The following is a 23,794-nucleotide window of genomic DNA, read 5'->3' on the forward strand; positions in this document are numbered from 1 at the left end:
AAATACTAGGAACACCAGCAAATCTGGGAATGTTTGGAACACGGGGAACACCAGGAACACTGGGAACACGGGGAACACCGGGAACACATGGAACACGAGAACACCCAGTATACTGGGAACACGGGGAACACTGGGAATACTAGGAACACCAGGAAATCTGGGAACACTTGGAACATTGGGAATACTGGGGATACCGGGAACACTGGGAACACTGGGAAGGGAGGTACAAGTGCACTCTTTTCTCCTGCCGTTAATCACTTGCTTTTGCTGATGGTGTGTCCAGCATGTGCATGGAAGATCCCTTGGAGAGGGTGGAAATGTACATGGTGGTATTAGAAATGCCCCTGACACTGGGGGTGGAATTCAAAGGTCCTGAGGGGGTTTTGCATCCTCCTCCTGCCTCGACCACAGCAGTCTTCCATCCCTGCCATTCCTGCTGGGGCAGACAGTAAACCAGGAGAGCATTCCATATGGGGCAACAAACACCCACTGTTATGAGAACCTCAGATTCACCACCTGCCTCATGGCCAGAGAGCCACAAGTCACCCACCTGACCTGCTGGGGCAGAGCCACAGGTGGGTCTGCAGGTGCCTGGAGCCCACCACGACTTCACCACAAAATGCCCTCTAGTTCCCACCGCTGACACCTCAGCAAGGGTCGCAGGGGTGGGCTTGTGTCTGATTCCTGCACAATGCCTGCCCAGCCCAGCAGCCCCAGGTGTCCAGTACAGTGAAGAAACAAAAACCTCCTCACCATCCTCTGAGAGCCAGCTCCGACTTCCTGCAGCCTCCTCGTGTGCACGCGTTGTGGAAACATTTCAAACGTGCTCCAAAAACATGGCTTTCTGGGCTGCACAGTATTTCACCACCTGAATGTACAATCGAACTGGCAGGTGTTTCATTTATTTCATGTTTTTCTACAGTAAATAACACTGGGATGAGCACCTCCATTCTCACATTTCTTCAGGACCTTTTGGTTCCTCCCTGGGGCAGATTCTCAAAGGGGAGTCTCCTCAGCCACATATACTGGGAAGACTTTTCCCCTTCGACTAGGTTGTTTGACCCAATACTTGCATTTTGAAATTCTTCTAATACACGGAAAAATGGAAAGAAGAGCAAAATGAACACTTAGAGATGCTTGCTAGTGACTCACGACTTGCTGAGGTTTTGCCATGTGTGCGTGGTATATCTCTGCACCTGCTGTATTTCTGCTGAACTTTTGAAAGGTTGCAGCCCTGTGACCAGGGATGGGTGTGTTAGGTCAGCGAGACCAAGAGACTTAAGGACTCCAAGCCAAATGTTATCAAATAAGACAGTTTATCTCCAGTGAACCTCGAGGGGAGACTGAAAGGTCAGTGTCTGCCTCCGTACAGTCTAGTGAAGCTTCATAGGGTTTGAACTTAGGAAGGAGGGTGTTGGGGGAAGAGCCTAAGTTCTGAGAAGCGGATGGGCAGCTATCCTGACACTAACGGCTTCGTTGTTTCCCCTAAGATCCCGTTTTGTGCCAGAGGTTTTCAGAATGCACCGGCCTTGAAGGAATTAGAGGGGATAGGGGACAGGGTGAGGGAGGGTGACCGTGTCTGTGCTTATGCTGAGCTGACTGTGAGGACTAATGGGGGATGTCTTTGATACCAGACGGCATCATTTTCAGAGCTTAGTCTGTTGGATGGAAGCTGGTACAGCCCTCAGGGGTGGACAGACCTTCTGGGGAGACTAAACTCCCCATGGCTCTTTAAGGAATCGGCAGGAAACAAGGTACGATTGTTAGTTTAGGCAGACAGTAGTAGGTTACAGAAATTTTTCAAAAAAAAAAAAAAAGAAAGAAAGAAAGAAAGAAAAGAAAGACTGGAATGTGTAATGGTGTGGTGGTTTTGGAAGATGACTGGCAGTTTCTTAACAGCACTAAACACTCTGTTGCGACGCAGCAATCTTGCTTCCTGGCATTTAGCAACCGAGCAGAAAAGCTATGTCCACACAAAAATGTGCCCAGACGTGTTTATAGGAGCTTTGTTCATAATTGCCAAAGCTTGGAAGCAAGCAGGAAATCCTCCAGTAGGTGAGCAGAAAACAAACTCTGCTACAACTACACCATGGAGCATTACTCAGCAATAAAAAACAAATAAGCTATTGAGTTATGTAAAGACACAGATGAACATGAAAATCATGTTGCTGAGTGAGAGGAGCCATCTAAAAAGGTGCATCCTGTATGATTCCATCCACATGACACCTGTAAAATGCAAAAAAACATGGAGACAGTAAATAGATCTGGTTGGCAGGGGTCAGGGGAGGGAGGGATGGACCAGTGGAGCACAGAGGATGTTCAGGGCAGTGAAACTACAACTTTAATGGGGATACATGACCTTATGCATTTTGTTGCTTTCCCTCACATGGATTTGTCACCGTTCTTCCCCTGGTTGATGGAGCCACAAAAAGTATTACTTAAAGCCCATTTCTCCTGAGCAGTGAGAGACCCGAAGGGGTTAATTTCCTGGAACCCTCAAGACAGAAGCATTCCTTCCTATGGGAAATTAACTACACACTGGGGTTCTCTGCCCACATTTATTCTCCAGACCAGGAAGTTACAGGAAGGGAACATAGGTGTACTTATGATCAATTGTAGTTTAACAGTAGAGGCTGGTAAAATTCAGCAACGTGAAACAGCAACGTGACATTCCATAATGCAATGTGCAAAAGGTTAAGTCGGTCCACCAACAAAAGTTTGATCTTAGAAAACACTGTTTTTCCCTGCAGCAATTTCCCAGTATCTTTACGCATCAATCAGTAACTTGTCTGTCCTTGAGCCAGCAACCTTGCTTTGCCACAACTCTCCATCCACATCAGAGACCCTAGCCTGAAGAAAGTTTCCTGTCTTTTTCAAGGTTAACATTTCTATATGTAATTTTAAAAGGTTAGGCTAAACCTGAAGCCACACGGCCCTGGAAAACAGGCCCTGTGAAATACATTTGCTCCATAAATGTTAGTGCTCTCTACACATTTGCCCAACCCCACAAAATGCACAACACTGAGAGTGAGCCCCCAGTGTGTGTTAGTTAACAATAATCTGTCAATACTGATTCATGGACTGTAACAAAGCACACTTCAAGGCTGATGTTAGGGGCTGATGTCAGGCTGGTTCTTAAAGGCTCTGGGCTTCTTTTTGCTTGTTAATGCCCTAGGGGCAGGCTGGCCAGCTGGTCAGAGGTCAGCAACACCAGAGGTCAGTAATCCTACAGGCCAGTGGCCCTAGAGGCCATCACACTGTCTCACTGGGTGCTGAGTCGTCATTGTCCTTAGACTTGGTACCACAATCCTAACCTGAATGAGAGGTTTTGTCCTAATCCTCTGAAAAGCAGGTGGTGTTGGCTCCCATGAGGGTTTCCTAGGAATCACAGACTTGAATCTTTATTCTGAGAGGACACACACTTGCGCCTTCCAGGTCCTCTCTGAGTAGTCACGGTCCTGTGCTTGGACTTCTCTGCCAGGTGGCCCAAAGCTTTCCGCACTGAGGTCTTCACAGGCCATGCCCATCATGCTGCCTGGGTTGGATGGCATTTGCCACCTCCTGGACCAGCCTTTTCGACACTCCGTCAAGATCACTCAGCCCAGCTCTCTGCCTCAGCACATGTCCTGCCAGCACTGAGAAATTGTCCCAGGTCTCCCAGCCATGGCTGCTTGCAGAGCCACTCCCTCCATCCCCACTGGATGGCCTTCCTCTCCTACTGCAGAAGTGTCCACGCAGCCAACTGCTTGGATGGGTCCAAGCCACTCTCCTGGATTTTCCCTTCGAGTTTGGTCCCTGTTGGAGGAATGGGAGGGTTTTCCCCACTGCAGAGGCTCAGGGTTTGGGGCCATGTTGGGGTTCCACCTTTTCACCATCTCCCCCAGGGGTGTCTCCTATCAGCTACTGTGTCAGGCCTGCTGCTCCTGGGGCTCTGATACATCTTGCACCTTGGATCCGGAGGTAGTCGCATGGATATCAGCATCCCCTCCCACCAGCCTCCCCACAAGGGGGCCTCTTGCCTGCCCATGGGGCAGTCACTCAGTGAGGTCGCTGCCTGAGTTAGTAGAGATCTTCCTCTTTCCTTCAGCTGACCAGGTCCTGGTCCTTTGCTGGCTGCAAAGCCCACGATGACCACACGGCCATCTCTGCCCTTCAGAGGACAGCAGTGTCCACATCCAGGACAGACCTCTGTGCTCCCCACATCCCTGGGTGACAGAGCAGAGCAGGGTTTCAGGCAGAGCCAAAAGAGGGGTTCCTCCTGGGGGATGGGGACCTGGGGTCAAGCAGGCAGTGGACGGAATAATCAGGAGATGAGACAGAAGACCAAGTACACAGAGGAGAGAGCATTTAGGACAGCGTGTCCAGAGAACAATGTACACAGAGGCCGCACAAATAGGGGACAAAGTGTCCAGGGAACCAAGTGTTCAGTGGACAGAGCTTCCAGGGAATAGAGCATCCAGGGGATAGACCATCGAGGACAGAGTGTCCAGAGGACAGAGCATTTAGGAGACAGAACATGTGCATCTGCTGGCTTCGCTGGACCCTCTACAGGTTGAGAACATCAGTTTGTGTTTTCTCCAGTCCTGGCTCTTCTCCTGATGGGGAGGGTTAGAATTAGGTCGCAGGGATGCCCTCCTCTCCCAGCCCTGGGACCCGTTGGCTCTGTCTCTGTGCAGGTGGTTATTGCTGTCACCGATGATGATCTCTGTCCACCTTTTTGGAGTTTGCTATCTCCATGGGGAAGACTCGATGTGGGGGGAGACCGGGCTTCCGCTCAGGGGCTGGGTCCGGGGCCTGCCGTTCATACGCAGACACCGTGAGGTCAGCTGCCTGCCCATCCAGAGCCTGCTCCATCCTGGGTGTTGAGTGTTCTCAGAGGACAGTGCTGGGGCTGCCATGCACTTGGCACAGTATCTTCTCAGCGTCCGAGACCAGTGTCTGCTGATCTGCCCTGCTGCTGTTGGCAGTTTCACACCTGTGACTTTACTGCTTCTGTGGCTCTCTTCTTATGTTGCCACAAACAGAGCTAAACATCTGGTCGTGTGAAAGATGCTTTATAAAACTGGATTTATTAGTCTTCCTGGGTCTCGGCTAGTCTTATTTGTTGAAGAAAAAATGTGGAGACCAGAGATGGACCTCATAATAAAACCTGCAGTGGGGGGAGCGGGACACCCCCAAATTAATGTGCACCCAGAACCTTGAAGAGGATTTTATGTGGACACAGGGTCTTTGCAGATGTGATTAGTTAGGGACCTTGAGATGAGGTCATTCTGATTCAGGGTGGTCCTAAATCCAATGACAGCTGTCCTTATAAGGGGCAGAAGAGACACAGACACAGAGAAGAAGCCATGCGAAGACAGAGGCAGAGACTGGAGTGATGTGGCCACAAGCCCAGGGATGCCTGGAGCCACCGAATCTGAGAAACAAAAATAAATAGATTATGTAGAGGATGGATAACAGATAGACAGACAAAGAATGAGAAAGGCCTGTAAACATTATGGAAAACTATAACCAAGCAAATAAATTACAAAGGAAACAAACCAAATATGGCCTAGAAACATATTTTAGAATAATGGCTGAAAGTTCTCTACACTTGAAGAAAGACAACAGCACTCAGGTACATGGATCTCAGAATTTACTAGTCATATTCAACCCAAATAGGATTACCACATTTCTTAGGCACAAAATAATCAAATTATCAAAATCAGTGATAAAGAAGCATGCTAAAAGCAGCAAAAAGAAATATGTCACATTTCAAGGACCCTCAATACAATTTCCAGTGGATTTATCAGAAGAAATCTCACAAGCTAGGAGAGATTGAGATAATATGTTTAGAGTGCTGATAAATGAAAGGAAAGAAAGACACTGCCAATCAAAACTATTGTTCAGCAAAGCTATCATTTTAGCAAGAAGAGAGTTTTGACAAGAAAAACCTGAAGAAATTTATCAACACCAGACCCATCCTAAAAGAAATGCTACAGAAAATTCTTCAGTCTGAAAAAAGAAGATATTAATTTGTAACAACAAAATATAGACAGTATACAACTGTTTGGTAATATAAATATACAGACAAGTTTAAAATATTCTAATATTGTAAATGTGGAGAGTAAATAACATATCTTTAATAGAGACTAAAAAGAAAATGTTGAAAGTAATAACTATGAGGACTGGTTAAGAGACAGAATGAAATATGTAAACAGAGACATTAAAAATTCAGAAGGTAAAAAGTAATAAAGTTAAAGTTTAGAGTATGCTTTTGCTTCATCCTTTTGTTTCTAATAAAAGTTATGTTGTTATCAGTTTTAAATAACCTATTATATCTGTAAGACGTTTATCGTTAGTATTATGGTGTGGCACTCTTAATCCTGCCAACTACACCAATTGTGGAACCACAGCTAAGGTCTGGAATCCTATCAACATCACCAATTGTAAAGGTAGGCAACCATACCAGTTGTCGGGCTCTTTTACCTGCCGGTAATCCTGCTGACTGGGCCAACTGTTGCACTAGGGCTGGGTCTGAAGCTCCCAGGCCCCTCAAGCCCATTCACAGACTGGCTCACAAACTCTTCAGATGCCAGTCTGGGTCACGAGACCCCACACACGCCAGGCTGGGTCACCAGACTCCTTCACATAAGTCTATAAGCTGGGTAACCAGCCAAAAGGTCATGGAGCAAAAGGTGGGAAAACATGGCTGCACAGGGCAGATGCCTGAGGCAGATGTCCACCTGTCTCATTCACTAAAACTGCTCTCTCTCTCTCTCTCTCTCTCTCTCTCTCTCTCTCTCTCTCTCTCTCTCTCTCTCTCTCTCTCTCTCTCTCTGTCTGAAGAACACAAGAATAGCAACAACATTAAAAGATACATCGGTGTGCATTTGTACTAACTACACACACACACACACACACACACACACACACACACGCTTACAAAGATGTGCTAAAACCACACCCAACTGGGCCTGAGGTGAGGGCCCTGACCAAACTATTCTATTTTCCCAACACATGGTAAACATAAAATAACCTTATAATATATATACTGAAAATAAATAGCATAGAATTAAAATATGCCACCAGAGATAATCACTTAAATACCAAGAAGGACAGTAAGAGAAGAAAAAAAAAGTTAAAAGAGACTACAAAAGCAAAAAATATGAACAAAAAAACAAGTGATGAAATAGCTGTAGTGACTACTAATGTAACAATAATTCTAAATGTAAATACAGTACAGTTTTTAATTAAAGGATTAGAGTAGGTTAATAAATTTTAACAAATAAACCTAACCACATGCTGCCTCCGCAAAACAAACTTCATCTAAAAAGACACACACAGGCTGAAAGTGAAGAAATGGGGAAAAAATAATCCATTTGTTACCAAAACCCCAAATGTCTGTTTGCTCACTACTCCACAGACAATAATTAAGAGAATCATGTGAACCAAAATCATTGTATTCTAATGTCGAGCTGCACGCTATGCCGTTCAGGTTGCAAGAGTAAGAAAAATACCTTTTAATTTAGAAGTTGAACAAAATGGAGTCACTATGAATAGAAATAAAGACCAATAAAAGTAGCTATATTTATATGAGATAAATACAATTCACTAATAATGTGTCAAAAGAAAAAACAGAAATAATGGCATTACATAGTGATAAAGAAGCCAAAACACCAGAAGCATATAATAATTTTAAATATAAATGCACCAAACACCAGAGCATGCAAACATAAAAGGCAAATATTTATAAACCTAAAGAATGATATTGACTCAATACAATAAAGGAGAGTTAAACACCCCACTTTTAGCAATAAAGAGATTATATGCACAAATGATCAGCAAAGAAACATCAAAGTTCTAGATTAAAACGGCCAAATACACAAAACATGTAGAAAACTTTTTATCTAACATCTAAACAATACACATTCTTATAAACAGCACACAAAACATTCTCTAAAGTAGGCCCTATGTAGGGTGACAAAATAAGCCTTAAAATTTAAGAAAAATATTGAAATCATAGAACGTATCTTTGCTTACCACAATGAAATTAAACTAGAAATCAGTAGTAAAAGGAACATTAAAAACTCTTCACATACATAGAAATTAAACAATTTGCTTCTGAATCAATGGGATTTTAACAAAATTAGAAAACTGAAAAATTTCTGAGACAAATTAAAATGAAAACTCAACACAACATGTCTATACAATACAACATTCACAGTTCAAGAAGAGAATTTATAGCAAAGAGTGTCTACAGTAAGAAGAAAGGTGTAAAATTAACAACCTAATTTTACAATTTAAGAAACTAAAAAAAAAAAAAAAAAAAATTGATAAACCCAGAATTAGTAGAAGAAAAAGCAACAAAGATTAGAAAAGATATAGATTTAAAAATTTAAAAAGTCGATAAAACAAGCAGTGTTTTTTGAAAAGATAAACAAAGTTGACAAAACTTTAGACTACCTTTAAAAATAAAGAGAAAACTCACATGAATAAAAAGAAGACATGGCAATTGAAATCACAGAAATAAAAAGGATAATAAAATAGCATTTTGTACAACTACATTTCAACAAACAGGAAAAACTAGAAAAAATACCTAAATTTCTGTACAATTACAATGTATGAAGACCAAGTCATGAGGAAATGGAAAACACGAGGAGACCAATAATGAGCAATAAGGTTGAATCAGTAATAAGGCCATCTGTCAAATGGAAGTTCAGGGTCTGGTGACTTCACTGTTAAATTCTACCAAACACTAAAAACAAAACAAAAGCAACAAACAATTTTTTTTTTTCTTTAATGCCATCAAAAAATTGAAAGGAATAGAACACTTCTAAACTTATTATGAGTCTAGCATTATACTGGTATCAAAAAGAAAAGACATAAAAATAAATAAATAAATATAAAGACCAATTGCTGATAAACCTAAATGCAAAAATTCTCAGCAAATACTAGCAAACAAAATCCAATATCACATTTAAAAGATTATTCACCATGATCAAGTAAGATTTGTTCCAGTAATATAAGGATGATTCAACATATGCAAATTAATAAAAGTTATAAATCATAATAACAGAACCAAGAAATATGCACAAAAGCACTTTACAAGATTCTACATTGTTTTAGAATAAATTTTTTTTGTAAAAGGAAGCAGAGAAAAACATTGTCAAACACAATAAGAGTGATATATGACAAAACCACATCATACTGAAAGAGGGAAGTTAAAAGATTTTTTTCTCTAAGAACTTGAAGAAGGAAAAGTTGCCAACTTATGCTGCTTTTTTTAAACAAAGTCCTGGACGTACTATCCAAAAATATCAGACAACAGAATAAAGACATACAATTTGTAAAGTAGGAAGTCAGATATCTGTTTGCAAGCAATGTGACTACATACATAAACTTTATTACATATATAAACTTTAAAGACTTTACAAAAACTGTTATAACTAATGAATGTAGTATACTTTCAGGATTAAAAAAACACACACACACACACAAATTTTAATGTTTCTAAACACCAACAGCAAACTATCTAAAAATACTGAGAAAGTAATTGCATTTACAACAACTACAATAAAATAAATAACTAGTGATAAATTTAAACGACGTTAAAAGTCTCTGTGATAGAAACTATAAAACATTTACAAAAGAAATTGAAATAGGCAATTAATTAGAATGATAACTTGTGTTCATAAACTAAAAAAATATTTACATTAAAATATTTACACTACCCAAAGTACTCTATATATCTAGCACACTCCCTACAAAAATACCAATGATAATCTTACACAAATAGAAAAAAATAAATAATTTGTGGAAAACCATGAAAGACTCCAAATAGCCAAAGCAATCCTGAGCAAAAAGTATAAATCTGTAGGCATCGCAGTACCTGACATCAAAATTTCTACAAAAATATAGTAACCAAAGTAGCATAATACTGGCATAAAAACGTACAGAGAACAATGAAAGAGAATAGAGAGAACATAAATAAATTTACATATAGTATATTCTCTCAGTTGTGACAACATAAATAAATCTGGAGAATAATATGTTAAGTGAGATAAACCAAGTACAGAAAAACAAATGATGCGTAATCTCACTCATATTGGAATCTTAGCACATTATTTCTATATAAGTAGAAAGTAAAATAGTGGTTATGAGAGGCTGGGAAGAGCAGGGTGAGGGAAAATAAAGAGAAAGTGGTCAATGGGTACAAAATTAAAATTAGATAGAAGACATAAGTTGCAGTATTTTCTTTCATTGTAGGGTAAATGCAAATAGCAATAACCAATTGCATATGGGTTAGTCAACTGATACAAAGTAAAAGATAGAAAAGGTAAGTTCTGGTTTTCTATTACATGGTAGGGTGACTTCAGATAAATATACTGCATTGTTCATTTTACACTACCTAGAAAACAGAGTCTTGAATGTTATCGCCACAAATAAATTGTTTAAGTGATAAATATGCTAACTATTCTCATTTGATCATTAGAAAAATGTACACATGCATTTAAATATTATGCTGTATCTCCATAAACGTGTTGTTATTATGTGCCAATTATAAAGAAAATTTTTTTAGAAAGAAAAGAAAACTAGCATGGAACACCATAAAAAATATCTCAACCATGTAAAATGATGCAGAGAAGTCAGAGAAGCAAGAATTTTAGTAACCAAAATTGTAGTAAACAAAAGATGATCTTAGCTGAAGATTTTTTAATAGTTGGGGACTCCAAAGTCAGAGTGCAAAAGATGCTTGCATGAGTGATATTAATGGAAGAAGACAAGAATGTAAAGATTTCAAGTGCAGAAATGAGGCGTTGGGCTATAAATTGGACATAAGAAACTGAATGTTCCCTGGGGGCAGATGTGGGACAAATAAATATTCTTAAGATGTGAAAAACACATGCATGTTTAAATTTGAATGGAAAGAATCTGGAGAAGAATAAAAATTAAAGATTGCTAACAATAAGAGAACATTTATATCATGTTTACTTATACACAGCTCTCTTTTAAGTAATGTACTTATAGTTAAAAAATAATACTAGGGTAAATTATTATCCTTATTTAATAAACGAGAAAACATAGGCACAGATATTATTAAATACTGTTCACAAAGTTACACAGGTAGTCAGCAATAGAGTCAAAATTCAAAACCAAAAAATTTGGTATCAGAATCTGTTGCCCCTATGAAGGCACAGTTTAAATAGCTTCAAATTACAACCTGGTCTAGAATGATGGGCACAGTTGAGATTGGAGATGATGAATTTAAAGTTAAATAATCTGAAAAATTTACCACTATTCTTAGAGAAAAATCATGTGGCTCCCAGAGATAAACTAAATGAGTCTGGTATTGAATGATTCAGGCAGAAAGCAAGTTTATAAATAATTTTGGAGAGAAGCCAGACCAGAAAAGAGATAAGCAAAGTTTTTTAATAATAATGTCTGTTTTTTTTTACTATTACAAAAGCAGCAGATACAAAATGATGGTAATAAGCAGAATTTTGTTTGTCCAATCAACTTGGCATTCTTTTGTTTGTTTGTTTGTTTTTATAGCTTCCTCCTTTGGTGGGAAGTTATAAATATTTTTGAGGTATGTTAGAAGAAAACTTGACCACAGTATTGATGCAGGAAATAAGCAAACTACCATCCCATCTGCACATATACACAAAAAAGTAATATCATTCACCTCATTTAAACTCCCAGAAGTTAATGCATGTTAAGGTTCCACTGGGGAACATCTTAGGCCCAAAGTGGTGAAGATTGCAAAGACACACACAGAATGAAAGTGAAGGGAAGGAAAAAGATATTTTCTGCAAATGGAAATCAAAAGTGAAAAGTAGCTATACTTACATCAGATAAAACACACTTTAAATCAAAATCTATTCTAAAAGATGAAGATGGGCATTATATAATGATAAAGGAATCAATAAAATGAGAGAATAAGTTATATATGCACCCAACATCAGAGCACCCAGGTATATAAAGTTGATATTCTTAGATCTGAACAGAGAGATAGTTGTCAACAGAATAATAGGGACTTCAAAGACCACTCACATCATTGGACAGATCATTAGAACAAAAACATAATGATTTTTTTTTTTTTAAAAGAACATGCTGTTTAAATGGTTTCATGGACAAGACAGACCTGATATATTTACATAACATTTTATACAACAGCTGTAGAGTACACATTTTTTTTTCAACACATAGGGCATAGTCCAGGATTGACCACGTTAGATAACAAAATAAATTTCAACAAGGTCAAAAAAATAAAAATCATGCCAAGTATTTTTCTGACCATAATGGAATAAACTAGATATTAATAATAAGAGAAACTTTCAAAGTGACACAAATACTTTAAAATCAAACAACATGTTCTTAAACAAACAATGGAACAAATAGATTAAGAAGGAAATAATTTTTAAAAACTTGGATCAAATGAATCCAGATATGCAGCATAACGATACTTAGGTGACACAGCCAAGGCAAGAAAAAAGTCTATTGAAATAAATGCCTATATCAAAAAAATCTAAAGCTATCAAATAAAAAAACCTAGCAATGCACCTCAAGGCACTAGAAAAGAAAGAACAAACTAACCCCCAAACAAGGAAAAGAATAGAAATAATAAGAATCCGAGTAGACACAAATAAAATTGACATTAAAAATGCAATATAAAAGACCAATAAATGAAGAGTAGGTCTTTAAGAACATAAGCAAAATTGACAAATCATTAGCCAGACTAACAAAGAAATAAAGAAAAAAGACCCAAGTAAACAAAATGATATATGCAAATAGAGTCATTACAAATGATACCACTAAAAAATAAAAGATCAACAGAGACCATTATGAATAACTATATGCCAGTAAATTCAAAATTTTTATTTCTCTATCCTAGACAAAATAGAGGAATTCCTAAACATATATGACATGCCAAGTCTGAACCAAGAAGAGATAGAAAAACTAAATACACCAATAACAGAGAACAAGATTGAATTATATTTTTATGTTTTTACTAAGTCTCTCAACAAAGAAAAGTGCAAGGCCAGATGGCTTTACTGCTGAATTCTACCAATCATTTAAAGAAGAACTAATAATAATACAACATTCAAATATTTCAAAAAATCAGAGTGAACTGAATTCTTCCAAAGTCATACAACTAGGCCAGCATTAGCCTGACACCAAAACCAGGCAAGGACACAAAAAAAATAGAAAACTATTGTCCAATATTTTTCATAATCATAGATACAAAAAATCTCAATAAAATAGTAGAAAACTGAATCCAAAAACACATCAAAAACATTATGTACCATAATGAACTGGGATTTATCCCAGGGAAGCAAAGATGGTTCTATACATGAAAATCAAGAAATGTAACACACCAAATCATCAAAATAATATATAGATCTTGATGCAGAAAAAAATTTGATAATATTCAACATCACTTCATTATAAAGACTCTCAACAAATTCGGTATAGAAATAATCTCATACAATAAAAGCCATATATAAGCCCACACATAAAAGCATACTGAATGGGGAACTGGAACAAGACAAGGATGCCGACTCTCTCCACTCTTATTTAACATAGAACTGGAAGTTCTGACCAGAGCAATATTGTGCAATGTATATTTTCTTTATCCAATTATCTACTGATGGACATTTAGGTTGGTTCCAAATCTTAGCAATTGTGAATAAAGCCAGAGAAAGAGATAAAGGGCATCCAAGTTGGAAAGGAGAAAGTCAATTCGTCCCTCTGTGCAGATAACATGGTTAAATATATAGAAAGAACGGAACCATAACACTAACCTAACAATAATCCGAACCCGAAAGAAAACCCTCCCCCTAACCCTAACCCTAACCTAAACCCTAAACCTAACACTACCTCTAAGCCTAACCATAAGGCAAACCTGAAGGATAACACGAACCCTAATCCTAAACACAATCCCTAAACCTAAAAATAAGCCTAACCCGAACCCGAACCCGAACCCAAAACAGAACCCGAACCCTAAAACAAACCCTATCCAGACCCCAAACCAAAATCGGAACCCTCAAACTACCATAACCCTAACCCGAACTGGAAAGAAAACCCAAACCCTAACACTAACCCGATCCCGAAGCAGAACCAAAACCCGAAACTGCCCCTGAAACCAACCCTTACACTCACCCTAACACCTAACCTAACCTGAGACCTATCAAGAACCATAATCTTAACCTGAACAATAACCCTTATCCTAAACCTTACCCTAACACTCACCCTAGCCATAACACAAACGCGAACACTAACCTGAACCCTAAACCTTACCCAAGCCCTAACCTTAACCCTAACCTTAACCTGAACAAAAACCGGACCTGGAACCCTGCCATAAGCCAAATTTGAACTCGAAACCAAACCAGAACACAAACCCTAAAACTAACCCGTACTCTAAACCAAACCTAACCCCAACACTGACCCTATCCCTAAGTCTAACCCGAACTCGAACCAGACGCCTAACGCTAACCCTAACCCTTCATGAAACCCAAACCCGACCTGAACCCGGATCATAACCATAGCCTTAAACCTAACCCTATGCCGAACCCTAACCTTAACCCTAACGATAAATCTGAAGCTAACTGGAAACCAAACCCTAAACCCAACCCTAACCGTAAACCTAAATGTAACCCTATGCCGATCTCTAATCCTAACCCGAACCCGAAACATAACCCAAACCCGAACCAAAACCGGAACCCGAAACCTACCCTAATCAGAACCCTAAACCAAACCCGAACACTAACCATAACACTAACCCGAACCCGAACCTAAACCCGAACACACAGGCGAACACGAACCCTACCATTAAACCTATCCATATCCCTAAGCCTAACACTAACACGAACGTTAACCCTAAACATTATCTTACCCCGAACCATAACCCTAACATTAACCCTAACAATAATACTTAACCTAACACTTACACTAACCCTATACCTAACCAAACCGTGAACCGAAACCCCAACCCTAACCCTAACCAGTAAACTAACCTGAACCTGAACCATAACCATAACCACAACCCGAATGCTAACCCTAAACTTAACCATAAATCTAAACCTTAAACAAACCATAACCCTAGTCCGAGCCCTAACCCTAACCCTAACCTAACTCTGTCCTGGATCCTAACCTGAACCCTACCCTAACCCTAGCCCAAAACCCAAAACTAACCCCAACTCTAACCAGAAACCTAACCTGAAGAAGAACCATAACACTAAACATAATCCTAACCCTATCCGTAATCCTAACCCTAAAGCTACCCTTAACCCTAAAATGAACCATAAATCTAACCCTAACCTGAAATGTAATCCTAAACCTAGAGAGAACCATAAAACTAACCTGTTCCCTGAAACGAAACCTAACCCTTACCCTAACCCAAACCCTAACCCAAAATCTAACCCTAAACCGAACACTAACCATAACCCTACACCTTAATGTAACCCAAACCCTAAACATATCCCTAAGCCGAAGACGAAACCTACCCCAATCCCGAACCCTAAACCCAACCCTAAGTCTAAGTCTAACCCTAACAATAACACTAACCCTAAACTGACCCTGAACCCTAACCTGAACCCTAACCCTAGCGCAACCCTTAACCCGAAGCCAAACACTAACCCTAACCTGGACCCTAACCCGAACTCTAACACTAATCGTTACACTAACCCTAAAACTAACACTAACCCGAATCCTAAACCTATCCCTACCTAGAACCCAAACCCTAAACTTAAACCGAACCCTAACTCAAACTCTAACCCTAATGCGTCACCTAACCTTATTTCTAATCCGAACCTGAATCCTAAACATTACCCTAACCCGAACCATAAACTGAAACCATACCGGAATCCAAACCTGAACCATAACCTGAAACCTCACCCGAATACGAACATGAAACCGAACCATAACCCTAAACCTAACACTAAGCAAATATCTAATTCTAACCCTAAAACGAACACTAAACCTCACCCTAACCCTAACCCTAACAAGAACACTAACGCGAATTTGAAGCCTAACCCTAAACTTAACCCTAACACTAAAATTAACCCTAACCCCTAACCCCTAACCCTTACACTAGCCCTAACCCTAACCCTAACACTAACCCTAAAATTAACCCCTAACCCTAATCCTAACCCTACCCTAACCACATATCTAACCCGAACCCAATCCTAACTCTAACCCTAAACCGAAACCTAACCCTAAACATAACCATAACACAAAACCGAACACTAAACCAATCCCTAACCCTAACTCAACCAATAAACCTAAACATTACCCACACCCTAACCTGAACCCAAACCGGCACCCAATCACTAAACCTAACCCTAACCTGATCCCTAACCATAACCTGAAACCGAACCCTAAACCCAAACTTAACACTAACCCTAGCCCGAGCCATAAATCTGTCACTAACCCTAATCCTAACTAGAACCCCAACAATAACCCTCAACTTAAACCTAACCATAACCCTAATCCAAAACAAAACATTACAAGATACCAAATCCAACCCCTTACCCTAACCATCAACCTAACCCTAACCCAAACCCGAACCTAACCGAAACCTGAACCCTAACCAGAATCCAAAACCTAACCCAGAATCGAAGCCTATCCTTAATCGTAACATTAACTCTAACCCTGTACGTAACCGTTACTCTAACCATAACCCTAACCTGAACTTAAACCGTAACCCTAACTGTAACCTGAACCCTTAATTTAATGATAACACTCATGCTACCCCTAACCCTAAACCTAACACGAACTATAATCCGAACCCTAACAGGACACTAATGTTAACCCTAACCCTAACCCTAAGCCTAACACTAACCCCAACCTAAACCCAAACCATTACCATAACCCGAACCCTAACACTAACACTAACCTTGACCTGACCCGAAACTGAACCTGAACTAAAAGCCGAAACCTAGCACTAACTCTAACCGTAACCAGAGCCCTAACACTAACCCTCACCATAAGCCTAACCAGGACCCTGACCACAACCCTAAGCCTAATTGTAACTCTAATTGGAAACTGAATGCTAATCCTAAACCTAGCCCTGTCCCTGACCCAGACCCAAACCTGACCCCGAACCCAATCCCTAACCCTACACCCAACCTGAACCCTAACCAAAACCCTAACACTAACCCTAACCCTAAGCCTAACTGAAACCCTAATCAGAACCCAAACCCTAACCAAAACCATAACCCTAACCCTAACCGTTACCCGAATCTGACCCCGAACTCGAAACCCAACCCTAACCCTAATGCTAACCAGAACCCAAAACTGAACCTGAACCCCAACCCTAAACCGAACCCAACTCGAACCCGAATCTGAACCATAACACTAGGCCTAACCCTAACAGAAACCCGAACTGAAAACCTGATCCTAACCGTATCCCTAAACATAAACAGAACCCGATCCCTAACCCTAAACCTAAACCTAACCAGAAGCCGAACACAAAGGGTAACCCTAACCTGAACCCTAACCATAAACCTAACCCGAACCGGAATCGTATTCCCAAACGGAACCTTAACCCTAACCCTAAATCGAAGCCTAATGGTACCCCTACCCCTAACCCTAACCCGAATGCGAACCCGACCACTAACCCTTACCCCGAACCCAAACACGAACTAGAACCTGAACCTGGACCATAAACCTAACCATAAACAGAACCCTAACCCGTAACCTAAACCTAACCATAACCCTAATGCTAAACCTAACCAGAATCCGAACATTAACCCTTAACCTAAATGTAACCAAAACCCGATACCTAACCCTAACCCATACCCTACCCCTAACCCTAAAACTAACCCTAACACTAACCCACATCTGGACCAGAATCCTAACCCTAACCATTACCTGAACCCTAACCTGAACCTGAACCCTAACCCTAACCTTCAACCTAAGTCTAAACCGAACTGTAACCCTAATCCTAGCCCTAAACCTAACCCTAATCCTAACCCTGAACTGATCCCGAACCTGAACCTGTACACTAACTCTGACCCTACAAAGGAACCGATCCCTAATCCTAATGGAATACTAAACTTAACACTAACCCTAACCCAAACCCGAACCCTAAACCGAGCCCTAACCAAAACCCTGACCCGAATTAGAACTCGAACCAGAAACCTAAACCTAACCCAAACTCCAGGCATAACCCTAACCCTAACCCTAACCAGAAACCTAACCTGGACCAGAACCCTAAACCTAAACATAAACCTAACCTGCACCCTAACACTAACCAAAGCTCTAACCTTAACCTGGGCCCTAACCCTAACACGAACCCTAACCCTCATCCTAACTCTAACCATAAACCGAAACCTAACCCTACCCCTACCCCTATCACTAACCTGAACCATAACACAAAACCAAAAAGTAACTCAAGCCCTAATCCTATCCAGAACCCTAAACATAACCCTAACCCTAAACCAAATCCAAAGCCTTAGCTGAACCCTAAAACTAACCCTTACCATAACATGAACCCGAATCCGAACCAGAACCCAAACCCTACTATCACCCTAACCCGAACCCTAAAAGGAACCCTAACACAAAAATGAACACAAACTACAAGCCTAACCTTAACCGTAAACCTAACACAAATCCCAACCCTAACCTGAACCTGAACCTGACCCGAACCCGAACCCAAACTCTCATACTAACCCAAACCCAACACCTAAACCTCACCCTAACCCTGACCCTAACCCTAACACTTAACTGAAACCGAACACTAAAATGAATACTAACCCTAACCCCAAAACGAACGCAAAACCTAACCTGAATCCGATCCCAAACCCTAACCCTCACCCGAAGAATAACCCGAAAACTAACCCAACGCTATCCCTACCCAAACCCCTAACCCGAACACAATCCTAACCCTAAGCCTAACCATAACCCTGTCCCTAACACTATCCCGAACCCGAACACTAACCCGAACCCTAACACTAACCCAACAACTTACCCTAACACTAACCCTAAACCTAAACGAAACACAAACCAGAACACTAACACGAACCCTAACCCTAACCCTATCAATAACCATAACCCTAATTCTAATCCTAATCCTAACCCAAACCAGAACTTTAATCCTAAACCATACTGTAACCAGTACCTGAACCAAAACCGGAACTGTAACACTAACCTAACCATAATCCGAACCCGAAAGAAAACCCTCCCCCTAACCCTAACCCTAAACTAAACCCTAAACCTAACACTATACCTAAGCCTATCCGTAAGGCAAACCTGAACGATAACACGAACCCTAACCCTAAACACAATCCCTAAACCTAACAATAACCCTAACCCGAACCCGAACCCAAAACAGAACCCGAACCCTAAACCAAACCCTATCCAGTCCCCAAAGCAAAACCGGAACCCTCAAACTACCATAACCCTAACCCAAACTGGAAAGAAAACCCAAACCCTAACACTAACCCGAACCCGAAGCAGAACCAAAACCCAAAACTGCCCCCGAAACCAACCCTTACACTCACCCTAACACCTAACCTAACCTGAGACCTATCCCGAACCACAATCCTAACCTGAACAATAACCCTTATTTATAAAAGCAATACACAGCAGAGAAATAAGAAATGAAACATATCCCAAATCTCACCCACCCCGAGGTGCCCATTAAACAGGTTCATGTATATCTTCTAGGCATGTAAACACATCTGTATAGAAACACAAAATATAATCACCTTATAGACGTAATGGAATATATCTCCATCTGTGACCTGCTTGGATCAGCATATTGTACGAATCCTTTTTCCTGGAAATAAATAACTTTCCCACAAGTAATTTTTAATGCTTCCAATCTATCCTATTGAAAGGATGAATCATAATTTAAACAGTTTCCCTACTGTGGACTGGTTTATTAACTCTTTGCTATTACTGAGAATATTGTGATGTATAGGCTTGTTAAAACCTTAATCTTTTCAGCAGATGGTTAGATCCATAGGAAACATTTGAAGTCTTGAAATTACTAATTCATCAGGCACTTGCATTCCTCAGGCTTCCTATATGTAAAGCTAAACTGTGTTCTGGACATGTAACACCAAATTTATGTCCTATTAGAATGAACATTTACTGTTGGTTTTGACCTTTGCTACATTTCTAAAAGGTGAAGAATCACATATATCCTGTTTTCCTTCGTATTTCTTTAATTACTTAAGGTTGACATTTCTCATGTATGCAAGAGTTTACAGCCTCCAAGGTGGTCCCCAATGGTTCCCAACTCCTGCTATCCACACTCTGTGTAATTCCCGCCCACATTCTTTCAGGCCTGATCTGCATGACCGGTAGAATATAGACAAGTGGTCATCTGTCACTTCTGACTGACACTTAGGTTCCAAAATACATTTTTTATTTTGTATGATTCATATGTTCATTGTAGCTTAACACGTGCTCAGTTTTGGGAAAGGTCTGTGAATGCCTCTGCCTCTCTCTTGGATCGCTTCTTACTGTGCTATGCCTCAGTCTTAGATTGCTTGCACAAGAGGGATTTGTGGCCACATTGTGGTGAGCTAACAGGCCAGCCCAAGGAGAGTCACTTTTAAGGTTCAATCTCATTGTCCAACTGGACAGAACAAGCCAAACAGCAGGGATGTAGAGGAAGGAATACTGTCCACCATGCATTGCAAAGTGGGCCCCTCATTGCCCCTCCTCTCTATCCAAGAGCATTCTCTCACCAACTGGATCAGCCTCAGAGGGCTTTGTAAGCAAGTCCCAGCACGAGGCCGTGGAAGGATTGAAATCGACTTTGTTTGCTCTGCCACTTGCCAGTACAATCCCTTCTGTAGCCTGAAAAAAGCAGTGCTTTTCCTCTCAATTAGTAGTCACACTATATATGTTTTAATTTTGCACACTACAGAAGCATGTGGCATTTTTACCCTTGTGGACGGAGCCCTGGGTTTAAAAGTTTGGACAATCCCACTCTAGAACATATTCTCTAAGACATTCCAAGGAGGAGAAATCACATGCATGGAAGACCAAAGCAAATGCTGTGTGTGCCTGAAGGACTTAGAGCTCAAAGTGCAAAATTCTGCTGGCTAGAGAGGGTCAAAGATGGACTGAGAGGCAAAGCTAGGGGAAAGATCACTTTAAATGCCTGGAAAACTCACAGGAAAGAGAAAGTACATGATAGTCTCTGGACTCAAAATGTACAAACCTTACAGGAAAAAAGAGGGGCACTGAATCACTCAAGGCTCAGATCACTCAAGTTAACACCTCATTCCAGCCAGCTCACTAGCAAACCTAGAGCCTCAGTCTGGGCCCCAGTGTTGCCAGTGGAAGCTGGGCCACTTGTAGGCACAGGGACAAGAGCCAGAATCACAGGGAGGCAGCTCCTAGGTCCCAATGGTAAAAGACCGGCCAGAGTTGCCAGGCAGACGTACAGACTCACAAAGGATTTAGTATCTGGGGGTACTGGCAATTTGTAGCACACTCGCAAATTCAGTAATATTTGAAATAACAAAGCTTTGGAGCACAGTGTCATAGCCCTGCATGAGGTCTTTTCAGGATACCAGGAGGATGAGACATAGCCCTCCATCCATTGATCAGCAATGCTGGAAACCTGGGCGAGGAAAGCCTGGAGCTATAACGCTGCAGAGCATGGTGGAGATACAGGGGAGTCACTGGTTAAACGCAGGGGTGGCTTGTTTTGTTTTGCTAGGAGTGGGTCAGGGAAAGGAAGGTGGGTAAAGAGAAAAAAAACAGGGGAGAAGGGAAAGGTAAGGTCTACTGTAAAGGGCCTGTGTTTGTATCCTCTAAAAACGCAGACGAGAGGAAGCCTTGCAACCTAATTTATGTATGGTTTTGTAAAGAATTACAGGGCTGTATGCAACTGAGTGCAGAATTAATGACATCTACCACGTTTGTTCCGTCCCGTCAATATAAACTACCTATTTTACACATCCGTTATTACCGGGAGATGAGTGAGGGACGGGGTGGGTTGGGGAGGAGCGAGTGGACAGGGAAGTGAGAAGGGAACGGGGCAGGAGAGCACAGACACAGACGCCTCCTTGCATGGAGGTGTGCTCCCATCTAGTGAGACTTTGGTTTATTGCAAAGTCAGTTCGATTTGGGTAACGGGAGGCAGCAGGGCTGATGATATTGCATCTGATGAGAGCCAAGCCCTCACGCTCCTGATCCCGCTGCCTGTTTGGGTGACTGAGGGAGGGTGGAAGGGAAGCAATCGCCAGGCCAGGTGGAAAGGCACCCACCTGCTCGGGTAACCAGGGCTAAGCCTGCAAACCGGCAACGTCGCCATAAACAGTGGGCAGAACCAAGTCAGGAGGAGTGGTCACTTTGAGAACCCTTGCTGCCCGATCAGCAGACAATAGAAACGGAGTGAGAGGCCCTGCCCCACCTCTGGCCGGGGAGCCGAGCATGGAGGTCCAGGTTACTCGGATGCCCCTACAGCATTCACCTCCCTGGGTTTACGAGCCCTCGAGCACCCCAGGGCAGCCTGTGGTCCACACGGGGCGATCAAGCCCCACCGACTGGGCTGCCTGTTTTACCTGTAGCTGCACAGATCCCCCCACCGACAGCAGGGGGCCACTTTCCTTTCCTTGAGGAGGGGGTGTTGCAGCTTCCCCACTGCCCTCAGACCCCTACGTGGACCCCCAGCACCTCCTTCCATGCCTCATGCCACTGCCTTCTTTTCGCAACGCCGCTGTCGTCCACACGCAGTAGCCATCCTGGCTCTCCTGAACTTTTCCTTAAAAACCTTCATCCAAAATTCCTTTGAGTTTCCAAGCAGCTTCCCACACAGGCAGTAACGGAGACACATTGGGGGAGGAAGGGGACACAGAGAGGCTGCGGCACTGAGCTCCCGCAAAGAATATGTGAACCGATGGGTCGGGGGACTCCCAGAGTTGGATTTCTGCAAGAGACAGCCATCCAGGGCACGTGGGGCAGCCTCCACTCTGTTCCCTTTTGCTTCTTAATAGCACTGAAAGGGTCCTCCCATGAAGGAACCTCATCCCTTCCCCAGTCTTCCTTGATCTCACACTCGTCTCTCTCCCCCTGCCCTTTCCTGCCTGCCTGACCCCACATCGGAAGCTGCAGTCCTGCAGCAGTGTCCACCCCGTTAATGAAGCGTGGTTGAAATCCGCGCTGCCCCCTTCAGAGCTTGCTGGCTCTGCCCGCTCTTCCTGCTCTGGTCTCACCTGCCTGGCCTCCCTCTCGCGGCAGGTTTTTCCCACTCAGCCTTCACGTTTGGGATCGAGAGCCACATCAGCCAGTCCAACATCAACGGGACGCTGGTGCCGCCCGCCGCCCTCATCTCCATTTTGCAGGAGGGGCTGCAGTACGTGGAGGCTGAGATCAGCATCAACGAGGTACGTGATGTTTGCGGGGCTGGGCTTCCCAGCAGCGGGGGGCTCGGGACCCCGGTCCAAAGCCCGCGTGTGCTTCCTGCAGGCATCTGAGAGCAAGCTGGGGTTGCTTGTTTGTTTTTTGTTACACTTTGAGCATCCCAAATCCGAAGTCCTAAATGTTCCAAAATCTGAAGTTTTTGAGCATCAATGTGATCCTCAGAAGAAATGCTCACTTGAGCATTTCAGATTTTGGATTTCAGATTTGGGGTGCATAACCAGTAAGTATAATGCAAGTATTCCAAACTCAGAAAAAATTTCACACTGTGAAACGCTTCTGGTTCCAAGCATTCCTGGGAGCCTGACAGAGGGCATAACCAGAGGGACAGTCAGGGACAGAGAGATGATGGCCCTGTGTTAAAGTGACTTCAGGTGCTGGTTTCACGACTGTGCTCTTTGTGGAGCTGATCCGGGGAAGAATG

General features: G+C 41.9%; 1 pseudogene; it reads left to right on the plus strand.

The window, feature by feature from the left end:
- Window positions 1–23,183: 23,183 nt before the first annotated feature.
- LOC134369057 (F-box-like/WD repeat-containing protein TBL1X) overlaps window positions 23,184–23,794 on the plus strand; it is a 54,199-nt pseudogene continuing 53,588 nt past the window's right edge.

The sequence above is a fragment of the Cynocephalus volans genome, unplaced genomic scaffold, assembly GCF_027409185.1.
Source record: "Cynocephalus volans isolate mCynVol1 unplaced genomic scaffold, mCynVol1.pri scaffold_35, whole genome shotgun sequence".
Lineage (NCBI taxonomy): Eukaryota > Metazoa > Chordata > Mammalia > Dermoptera > Cynocephalidae > Cynocephalus > Cynocephalus volans.